Genomic DNA, 11,273 nt, shown 5'->3' on the forward strand with positions numbered 1-11,273 from the left:
GCGGCACTTAGTAACCGTCCACCTGGTTAACGTCAGGTCCTTAGAGAAGAGAGTGAAAGACAGTGAGGAAGTGTGGGATTTCTGGGAAGCTGAAACGTGGTAGAAGTATAGCCTCCAAATGGATTGGTTAAATAGAATATTTTAAGACTGCTCCCATTTTAAATATATATATATATATATGTCTTAGCTACAACCATTCCTTTATTCACTTCAAAAACAAGACAGAAACGCATTGTAAAAAGTAGCTACCCACAAGTTATCTTTGCCGGAAACTACCTACTCCACACTCACATTGCTATTTTAGAATTTACTCCAGCCCTAGTCACATTGGAATCATTACATACATTTGTGTCATTAATACAGTTTAAGAAATAATTTTGGGGACATTTTCACATGTAAGCCTCAACAAATTTGCACTAAAGGTATCTTTTTTCTTTTTAATTTCACGTTTATACCATGATATTTATTTTTATTTTAGTTTTTATTTTTTTAATCAACTTTTATTTTAAGTTCTGGGATACATGTGCAGGATGTGCAGGTTTGTTACTTAGGTAAACATGTGCCATTGTTGTTTCCTGCACAGATCAACCCATCACCCAGATATTAAGCCCAGCACCCATTAAGTTGTGCTTCCTGATGCTCTCCCTTTCCATCATCCCACCCCTGTCCCCCACAGGCCACAGTGTGTTTTGTTACCCCCTGCCATGTGTCCATGTGTTCTCATCATTCAGCTCACACTTATAAGTGAGCACATGTGGTGTTTGGTTCTCCAGAGCCAAGGTGTTTTTACTACTGTGTCTAATTTTGCAAATGTGAAAACAGATGCAGGTGTTAAACTCATTTGAAACTATTTAGCAAATCAGGACTTGAATCCATGGAGTTTGAGCTCTGAGATAAACTCCCCCATTCCCATCCTAATTCACATGCTCTCCACCTCCACCCTGATTTGTGAGCATCAGGTGTTTAATATTCTCCAACCAAAGAATTGAACCGTGTAGTTGGATTTGTAACACATACAGGAATCATTGCTCTAGACAGGTTAGAAATGTTCAAGAAATTCAGTTAAATGTAGGCTATAGATACAGGAGTGAGACAGAGAAGTGCTGGAAGGGAAGGGCATGGTCCCTGGCTAGAGCTCCCCACCCTGGACCTGTGCCCACAGACCTAGGTGAGAACAGGCATTTCTGTTTTCCTGCCCAAATGTTGCACTTCTGAAGATAACCCTGGCCTGCCATGTCCCCATGCTGTGCCTATAAAAAACTGGAGCCCCTAGCAGGCACAGACACAAGTGGCTGGATGTCCAGAGGAATATACCAGCAGAACACACAAGAGGCTGGACATTGAGAGGACGTCAAGGGGTGAGAGCACACTGATAGGCACGGGCAAGCTGGCAGGCCATTGACTGGTGGAACAATGCAGAGTTTGTTCAAAGTGGTTGGAGGGGACCCCAGCCGCTGAGTGGCCCAACTTCAGGGGAAAACCACCTTTTCACTCCATCTCCCTTATGGCTCCACCATCTGCCAAAAACTACTTCCACTCAATAAAACCTTGCATTCATTCTCCAAGCCCATGCATGATCCAATTTTTCAGGTACACTAAGGCGAGAACTCTGGATACAGGAAACTCTCTGTCCTTGCAATAAGGCAGAAGGTCTAATTGAGCTGTTTAACACAAGCCATGTATAGACAACAAAACTAAAGAGCATATGGTAACACATGCTCTCTGCAGTCTCAGGAGCTGTAAACATTCACCCCTAGAGGCTGCCATGAAGTCGAGCCCCACAACCTGTTCTTCTGCCTGGTTTGCCTAGGGGTTTTGTGCAGCGATACACTGAAGAAGCTAGCCACACCTCCATCACACACCCTGTGATGGGGACAAGGAAACTTGTCTGGATTCACTATGACACTAACCTAAGACCCAGAATTTAAAAACAATAGTCACCGTAATCTCAAGGTGAGCGTCTAACTGCAACCCAGTAACTCTGCTAGGTAAACAACCCTCATCTTCATATAGATGGGAAAGGGAGGAATTATATTTTTAATTTTTTTATATCACACCATTTCCTAGTTATGAGTACAAAGCTTAACATTTTATTGATTCAATTAATATTTATTAAACACTTAGATACTAGACACCGTGTTGTATTTTAAGAATCTGATTAGGAACAAAAGTAAAGTCTTTGTCCACCAGGAGTGTGCACTCTGGTGTAAGAGACAGATATTAATCAAATACAGAAATGCATGTGAAAGTACTGAGATAAATGATAGCAAGGAGTACATAGTGGTGTGGGAGCTCATAATAGGATATGAGATCTAAAGGGGAGTGAAGTACCTGGCTTTATGGCTTATTCAATGGGATGGATAGAAAATGACCAAGTGTGGAGTTGCTGATCATTAATTTAGTCTTGGACATATCAAGTTTGAGGTGACTTTGAGGCACGAAATAAATGTTCCCATGGAGACAAGTGAAGACATAAATCTGTGAGCCATCTGCATGAAAATGATAATTGAAACTCTAGATAAAACAGAAATTTCTTCATGTCAGTGTAGGGAGCACAAATGAAGAGAAGTTTGAATGGAGCCTTGAAAGATTTTAATATTTAATGGCTGGGCAATAACACTTCTATTAGTATGTGATTGTGGGCTTCTTGACATCTAAATTTCCAGTTTCATTGAATAAAATTGAGGGAAGCCCATTAACCTTATCTCTAACAATAGGATTGTGAATTTTGATCCTACTGGTATTTAAGTGAAAACTTCAGAAATCTTGGAAAATATTCTCATCAAACACATTACAGTACTGTTGCTAATCATTGATTTTTTCATTTTATTTTAATTCTAAAATATATATGTAAAATAGAATTTAACATTTTAATCAATTTTAAGTGTACAGTTTTGTGGTAATAGGTACATTCACATAGTTGTGCAACCATCACAATATCCATTGCCAGAGCTTTTTCATCTTCCCCAACTGAAACTCTATATTTATGAAACATTAACTTCCTATTTTCCTCTTTCCCTGCTTCTTGACAACCACCATTCTATTTTCTGTCTTTATTAATTTGACTACATTAGATACCGCATACAAGTTGAATTATGCAGTATTTCTCCTGTTCTGAATGGCTTATTTCAATGAGCATAATGTACTCAAGTTTTATCCATGTTGTAGCATGTGTCACAATTTTCTTTCTTTCACGAAGCGAAGGCTGAATAATATTCCACTGTATGTGTATACCATGTTTGGCTTATCCATTCTTCTGTTGATAAACTCTTGTATTGTTTTCATGTTTTAGTATTATAAATAATGCTGCTTTGAACATGGATGTACAAATATATCTTCAAGACCCTGCTTTTAATTTCTTCGGGTATATACCCAGAATTGGAATTGCTGGATAATACAGTTATTCTATTTTTAGTTTTTTCAGGAACTTCATAGTGCTTTCCACAGCAGCTATACCATTTTATATTTCCATAAACAGTACACAGGGTTTCCAATATCTCTATATCTTCCTCAACACATGTTATTTTCTTTTTTCTTGCTTTTGTTTATATAGTAGCCATCCTAATGTTTATGAAAGATCTTTCATTGTGACTTTGATTTGCATTTATGATTAGTGATGTTGAGTGTCATGTCATGTGCTTATATCTTCTTTGAAGAAACCTCTACTCAAATCCTCTGCCCGGTTTTTAATTTGTTAGTTTGTTTTCTGTTGTTAAGTTGTAGAAGTTCTTTATATATTCTGGATACCAATCTCTTATTAGATATATGACTTGCAAAATTTTCTTTGTTCCTATGTGTTGCTTTTTCACTCTTTTAATAGTGTCCCTTAATGCACAAAAGCTTTTAATTTAAATGAAGTCCACTTTACCTATCTTTTCTTTTGTTACCTGTAATTTTTTTATCATATCCAGGAAATCACTGCCAAATCCCAAATCATGAAGCTTTTCTTAAATGTTTCCCCTAAGAGTATTATAATCTTACCCCTTAATTTTAGTTTCTTGATCCCTTTTGAGTTAATTTTTGTATATAGTGTAAAGGGTCCAGCTTTATTCTTTAGCATGTGGAGATCCAGATTTCCCAGCACCATTTATGGAAAAGACTAATTATTCATCATTGAATAGTCTGGGCACCCTTGATGAAAATCAATTGACCATGTACTCAAGGGTTTATTTCTGTGATCTCTGTTCTGTTCCATTACTTCATGTGTGTCTTTATGTTAGTAGCAAATTGTTTTGAGTACCATAGTTTTTAGTAAGTTTTGAAATCAGCAAATGTGAGTCTTCTACCTTTATTCTTATTTCTCAAGATAGTTTTGGCAACTTGATTTCTCTTGTGCTTCCAAATAAAATTTAGGATGGATTTTGATATTTCTGCAAAAAAAATCTTTGAGATGTTTCCATAGTATTTGCATTGACTCTGTAGATCCCTTTGGGTAATATTGACATTTTGAGATTATTAAGTCTTTCACTCCAATATTACACTATATATTTTAATTTATTTGTATCTTCTTCAAATTATTTCAGCAGCATTTTGTCATTTTTAGTGTACAAGTATTTTGCCTCCTTCGTTAAGTGCATTTCTGTGTTTTACTCTTTTTGAGAATATTGAAAATGGACTTGTTTTCTGAATTTTCTTTTCAGATTTCATTGTTAGTGGACAGAAGTGAAAGTGATTTTTGAGTGTGGATTTTACACCTTACAACTTTGCTGAATCTTCTTATTAGTTCTAATTGTGAATGTGAGTTGATGTGTGTGTGTATGTGTGTGTGTGGGTAATGTTTAGGGCTTACTAAATATAAGACTATGTTATTTGCAAACAAAGATCGTTTTACTTCTTCCTTTTCTATTTGGAGACTTTTTGTTTCCTTTTTAATTGCTCTTGTTAGGACTTTTAGTATCATGTTAAGTAGAAGTGGCAAAAGAGGGCATCATTGCCCTGTTCCATGACTTAGAAGAAAAGTTTTCAGCCTTTTACCATTGAGAAATTTCAATTTTTAGTTTGTTGAGTGTTTTTATCTTGGAGACTGTTGAATTTTGTCAAATATTTTTCTGCATCAATTGAGATGATCATGTGCTTATTTCCTTTTTATTCTGTTAATGTGATGTATTATGCTGATTGATTTTTATACATTGAACTATCCTTTCTTTCCAGGAGTAAATCCTACTTGGTCATGGTGTATAATTTTTTAAATATTCTGTTCCCTTCAGTTTGCTATCATTTAAAAATATACAATTTTAGAGAAGCTTCAGACTCACAGAAAAAAATGAGCAGAAAGTACAGATATTTGCCATATGCCTTCAGCCCTCACAGATGCATTGACTCCCAAATTTTGAACATCTCATGACCAGAATGGTAAATTTGTCACAACTGATGAACCTAAATTAACAACTCTTTGTGACACAGAATCCATAATATACATTAGGATTCACTTGAGTGTTTTACATTCTATGGGTTTGGCAAATTTATATGTATCCACCATTATAGTATTGTACAAAGTAGATTCACTAAAAATCCTGTTGTACTCCACCTATTTATATCTACCTGACCTCAACTCCTATAAATCACTGATCGTATTACTGTATCCATAGTTTTGCCTTTTCCAGAATGTTATATATTTGGAATTGTACAATGTGTAGCATTTTCTGAATGGCTCCTTTTACTTAGTAATATGCAGTTAAGTGTCCTTCATGACTTTACATGGATTCATAGCTCATTTCTTTTTAGTCTTGCAAAATATTCTGGTATCTGTATATACAAGAGTTTATCTATTAGCCTACTCAAAGACTCTTGCTTGCTTCCAAATATTGGCAATTATGAAAAAAGCTGCTATAACCATACATGTGCCGGTTTGTGTGTGGACATAAGTTTTTAACTCTTTTGAGTAAACATCAAGAAATATGACATTATATGGTAAAGGTAGATTTAGTTTTGTATGAAACAACTGTCTTCCAAAGTGACTATAACGTTTTGCTTTCCACCAGCACTAAGTGACAGTTCTTGTTGCTTCCACATTCTTGCCGACATTTGGTGTCAGTGCTCTGGAGTTTGGCAACCCTAATAGATGTATAGTGATATCTCATTCTTGCTTTAATTTGGATTTTTCATGTGAAATCTGATTCTGGGAATATTTTTGTATGCTTATTTGCCATCTGTATATTTCTTTGGTGAGGTGTCAGTTAAGGTTTTTGTCTCATTTCAATATCAGGTTTTTGACCGGGTGCGGTGGCTCATGCCTGTAATCCCAGCACTTTGGGAGGCCGAGGTGGGCGGATCATGAGGTCAAGAAATCGAGATCATTCTGGCCAACATGGTGAAACCCCATCTCTACTAAAAGTACAAAAATTAGCTGGGCGTGGTGGTGCTCTCTCCTGTATTCCCAGCTACTCGGATGGCTGAGGTAGGAGAATTGCTTGAACCTGGGAGGCAGAGGTTGCAGCGAGCTGAGCTTGCAATTTATTGATGTCCACAAATTAATGTTCTGAGATTTTTGTTGGTATTTCTCTGAATCTATCAATCTGAGAAGAACTGACATTTTGACAATATTGACTCTTTCTATATATGAACATAAAATATCTATTTAGGTTTATTTGTTTCATTCGAGGTTTATAATTAACTTTGCATATACATCTGGTATTTTTTTTAAATTTACACCTGTTTTATTTTTTATTCCTAATGTAATATAATTTATATGTAATATAATAATTTATGTATGATATAGTTTGTAGTTATATATTCCTAATATAATTTTTTAAATTTCAAATTTCACTTGCTCAATGCTGGTATATAGAAAGCAGTTGACTTTCATATATTAACTTTATATCCTGCAACCTGACTGTAGCTTCTTATTAGTTCTAGAAGGGTTTATTTTGGGAGTTGTTTGAGATATTCTACATAGATGAACATGTCCTCTGTGAATAAAGACAGTTTATTTCTTCCTATCCAATGTGTAGACTTTTTTTTTCTTTTCTTATTGTGCAATCTAGGACTTCCCATACAATGTTCAGAACCAGTAGTGAGAGCTGACACTCTTGCCTTGTCCTTTTTGTAAAACATTCTTTTATTTTAAATTTTTGTGGGTACATAGCAGGTATATATATTTATGGGATAGGTGAGATGTTTTGATATAGCCATGCAAGGTATACTAATTGCATCATGGAAGATGAGGTATCCATCTTTCCAAGCATTTATCTTTTGTATTACCAGCAATCCAATTATAGTCTTTTAGTCATCTATTTATTATTTATTTTTTAAAAATTATAATTAAATTATTGTTGGTAGTTACGCTGTTTTGCTACTAAATACGAGGCCTCTTTTATTCATTCTATTTTTTTGTACCTATTAACCATCCTCAGTTTTCTACCACCACCTTCCTCGCTTCCATTCCCAGCCTTTGGTAACCTTCCTCCTACACTCTATGTTCATAAATTCAATTGTTTTGACTTTTCCCACAAATAAGTGACAATATGCAATGTTTGTCTTTCTCTGCCTCGCTTATTTTGCTTAAACATGATGATCTCCAGTTCCATCCATGTTGTTGCAAATGACAGAATCTCATTCCTTTTTAAGGCTAAATAGTACTCCATTGCATATCTGTACCACATTTTCTTTATCAATTCAACTGCTGAAAAACACTTAGGTCGCTTCCAAATCCTGACTATTTGCAACAAACATGGGAATGCAGACATCTCTTTTATATACTGACTTCTTTTGAGTATATACCCAGCACTGGAATTGTTGGAGTATATACTAGCTCTCTTTTCATTTTTGTGAAGAAAGTCAAAAGTGGTTGTACTAATTTCCATTCCATCTAACAGTGTACAATGTTTCTCTTTTCTCCACATTCTTGCCAGAATTTGTTATTGCCTATCTTTGGATATAAGCCATTTTAACTGAGGTGAGATGATATTTTATTGTAGTTTTGATTTACATTTCTCTGATGATCAATGATGCTGAGCACCTTTCCATATGCCTATTTAGTTCAGAAAACAGAAGTAGACATGAACAAATGGGATCACATCAAGCTAAACAGCTTGTGTACAGCAAAGGAAACAATCAACAAGTGAAGAGCCAACCCACAGAATGGAAGAAAATATTTCTGAACTATCTATCTGACAATGTTTGGTTAGCAACCAAAACATATAAGGAGCTCAAACAACTTTATAGGAATAAAACCAAAAATACAATAAAAATGAGCAGAGGATTGAATAGGAATTTCTCAGAAGAAGACATATGTTACTTCTGTTTTCTGTGCTCAATAAACTTTTGCCTAGAGCAAAGTCCTGAAGGACTCTCACATAATAGCCACCACAGCTGGGCTTCTGGGATTGGCTATACCTCTCTGGCTATGGCTGGTTTAAATGTTCACTCCATAGATGAGCATTAGCTAATTTTCTTCTGGTTTTGTTTTCTGCTATAACAGGGGAGTGCTGAGTTCAATTTCTGCAGTTTTTCTTTTCCTGGCACACAGAAACACTCTTTGCACCATACAGCCACTGCTGGGGGATGTGGAAGGGGTGGTGTGATAATTCAAGACTGTTTTTCCTACCTCTTCAGTGCCTCTTTTATTGATATGAAGTTAAAACCAGATACTGTGAGTACTCACCTAATTTTTCAGTTCTTATGATGGTGTTTTTTGTGTAATTATTTGTTAAATTTGTGTTCTTGTGTGGGGGATAATGAATGAAGCCTTCTATTCTGTTATCTTACTCTCATCTATTTTGTGATTTTTTAAATAGAAAAATTGCATGGTTGCTGTAGATCTTTGATAGGTTTACAGAGATCCTGTATTTTCTTTAGTTTTAGAATATTATTATTTTTATTCATACCTCAGGGCAAATGTGTTTGATACTATGATGTTGGGCCCTATATAGACAGCAACAATATTGAGATGCTACCTTGAGGGCTTTGAGTGAGACTCTCAGACTATCTGAACTCAGGTTAGACTCAGCAAATTCCCAACTATGGTGGCTGCTGGATGAGAGTCCTTCTGCTTGAGAAAAGCAGAGGAAAAAGTAAATGGGACTTTATGTTGCACCTCAGGTACCAACACTGCCACAAGCGGGTAGAGCACCATGCCAGCTCTTGGGGTCCTTTATTTCAGGATTTGGCTCTTGGACACCATTTCTGGACCTGCCCTGTGCCAGAGGGGAGCCCAGTGCCCTGAAAGTTGAGTCTGAAACCAGGCAGCATTCACCACAAGCTGACTGACTGAAGAGCCCTTGGGCCTTAAGGAAAGATTGGCGGCAACCTGACAGTATTCATTGTGGCCAGTGTTGGCAGTGGCTACAGGGTGAAACTCCTTTGCCTTTGGAAAGAGGAGGGAAATGTGGAAAAGACTGTGTCTTGTATTTTGAATGTCAGCTCAGCTGCAGTACCATAGAATACGAGGTAGATTTCTAAGGTTTTTCACCCTAGTCCCCGACTCCAAGATGGTACTTGTGGACCCACCCAAGTACTGGAGGACCTCGCTGCCCTGAACGGTAGAATATAGGCCTGGCAGGCTTTTCCACCTGCTTATTGTAGAGCCACAGGGCCTTGAGTGAACACAGACAGTAGCAAGTCAGTGGCAACAGCAGGCCTTGGATAAGGCCGAGTGCTGTGCTGGCTTCAGGTCTGACCCAGCACAGCAATAGTGGTGGTGGCCACAAGAGTGCATGTGTCACTCTACCCCCAGTTTTAGATGGCTCTGAACAAAGAGTGAGAGAGTCTGTATGTTTGGGAGAAAGTAAGAGAAAAGAAAATGAATCTTTGCCTGGTAATCCAGAGAATTCTTCTGGATCTTGTCCAAGATCATCAAGACAGTTCCTCTATGAATCTGCAAGAGCCACAGTGTTTCTGGAGCTGGGGTTCCTCCCAAAGCAGAAACAGCTTAAATCACGACATCTAAGTTCTTTCAAATACTTTGAAACCCTTCCAAAGAAGGATGGCTACAAATAAGTCCAGACAGTGAAGACTACAGTAAATACCTAACTCCTTAATACCTGGACACTAAAGAACATCTGCTAGCATCAACACAATGCAGAAAAATATGACTGCACGAAATGAACTAAATAAAGCACCAGGGCCAATCCTGGAGAAACAGAGATTATGTGACCTTTCAGAGAGAGAATTCAAAATAACTGTGGTGAGGAAAGTCAAAGAAATTCAAGATAACGCATAGAAGGAATTTAGAATTCCATCAGATAAATTTAACAAAGATTAAAATAATTTAAAAGTGTCAGGCAGAAATTCTGGAGGCGAAAATTGCAATTGACATATGGGAGAATGCGTCGGAGTTATTTAATAGCAGAATTTTTCAAGCAGAAGAAATAATTAGTGAGCTTAAAGACAGGGTGTTTGAAAATACACAGGAAAGAAAAAAGATAAAAGAATTTAATAAAAATGAAGCATGCCTGTAGGATCTAGAAAATAGCCTCAGAAGAGCAAATCTAAGAGTTATTAGTCTTAAATAGAAGGTAGAGAAAGAGATAGGGGTAGGAAGTTTATTTATGAATTTACACTTTCACCAACATTGTATAAGCATTTATTTTTCTCACAACCTTGCCAGCTCTGTTATATTTTGGCTTTTTAGTAATAGCCATTGTGACTGGTGTGAGATGTTATCTCACTATGGATTTGATTTGTATTTCTAATAATCATTAATGTTTTCTTTTTAAATTATAATTGCTGGCCCATGTATGTCTTGTTTTGAAAAGTTCCTGTTCAAGTACTTTGCACACTTTTTAATGGGGCTGTTTGTTTTTATCTTGTAAATTTTTAAAAATTATTTACAGATGCTAGACTTTAGACCTATGTTGAATGCAGTTTACAGAAATGTTCTCCCATTCTGTAGGTTGTCTGTTTACTCTGTTGACAGTTTCTTCTGCCATGCAGAAGCTCTTTAGTCTAATTAGATCTCATTTGTCAATTTTTTTTTTTTTTTTTTTACTTTTGTTGAAATTGCTTTTGGCATCTCCATTGTTAAATATTTGCCCATGCCTATGTCCTGAATGGTTTTGCCTAGGTTGTCTCTTAGCGTGTCTATAGTTTTTGGTATTACATTTAAGTCTTTAATCCATCTTGAGTTGATTTTTGCATATGATATAAGGAAGGATTCCAGTTTCAATATTCTGCTTATGACTAGCCAGTGATCCCAGCACCATAAAATTGAATAGGAAATCCTTACCCATTGCTTTTTTTTTCCGTAAGATTTGTCAAAATCAGATAGTTGTAAGCATGCAGCCTTATTTCTAGAGTCTCTATTCTGTTTTATTGGTCTATGTGTCTCTTTTTAT

The sequence above is a fragment of the Macaca fascicularis genome, chromosome X (genome assembly GCF_037993035.2).
Source record: "Macaca fascicularis isolate 582-1 chromosome X, T2T-MFA8v1.1".
NCBI lineage: Eukaryota > Metazoa > Chordata > Mammalia > Primates > Cercopithecidae > Macaca > Macaca fascicularis.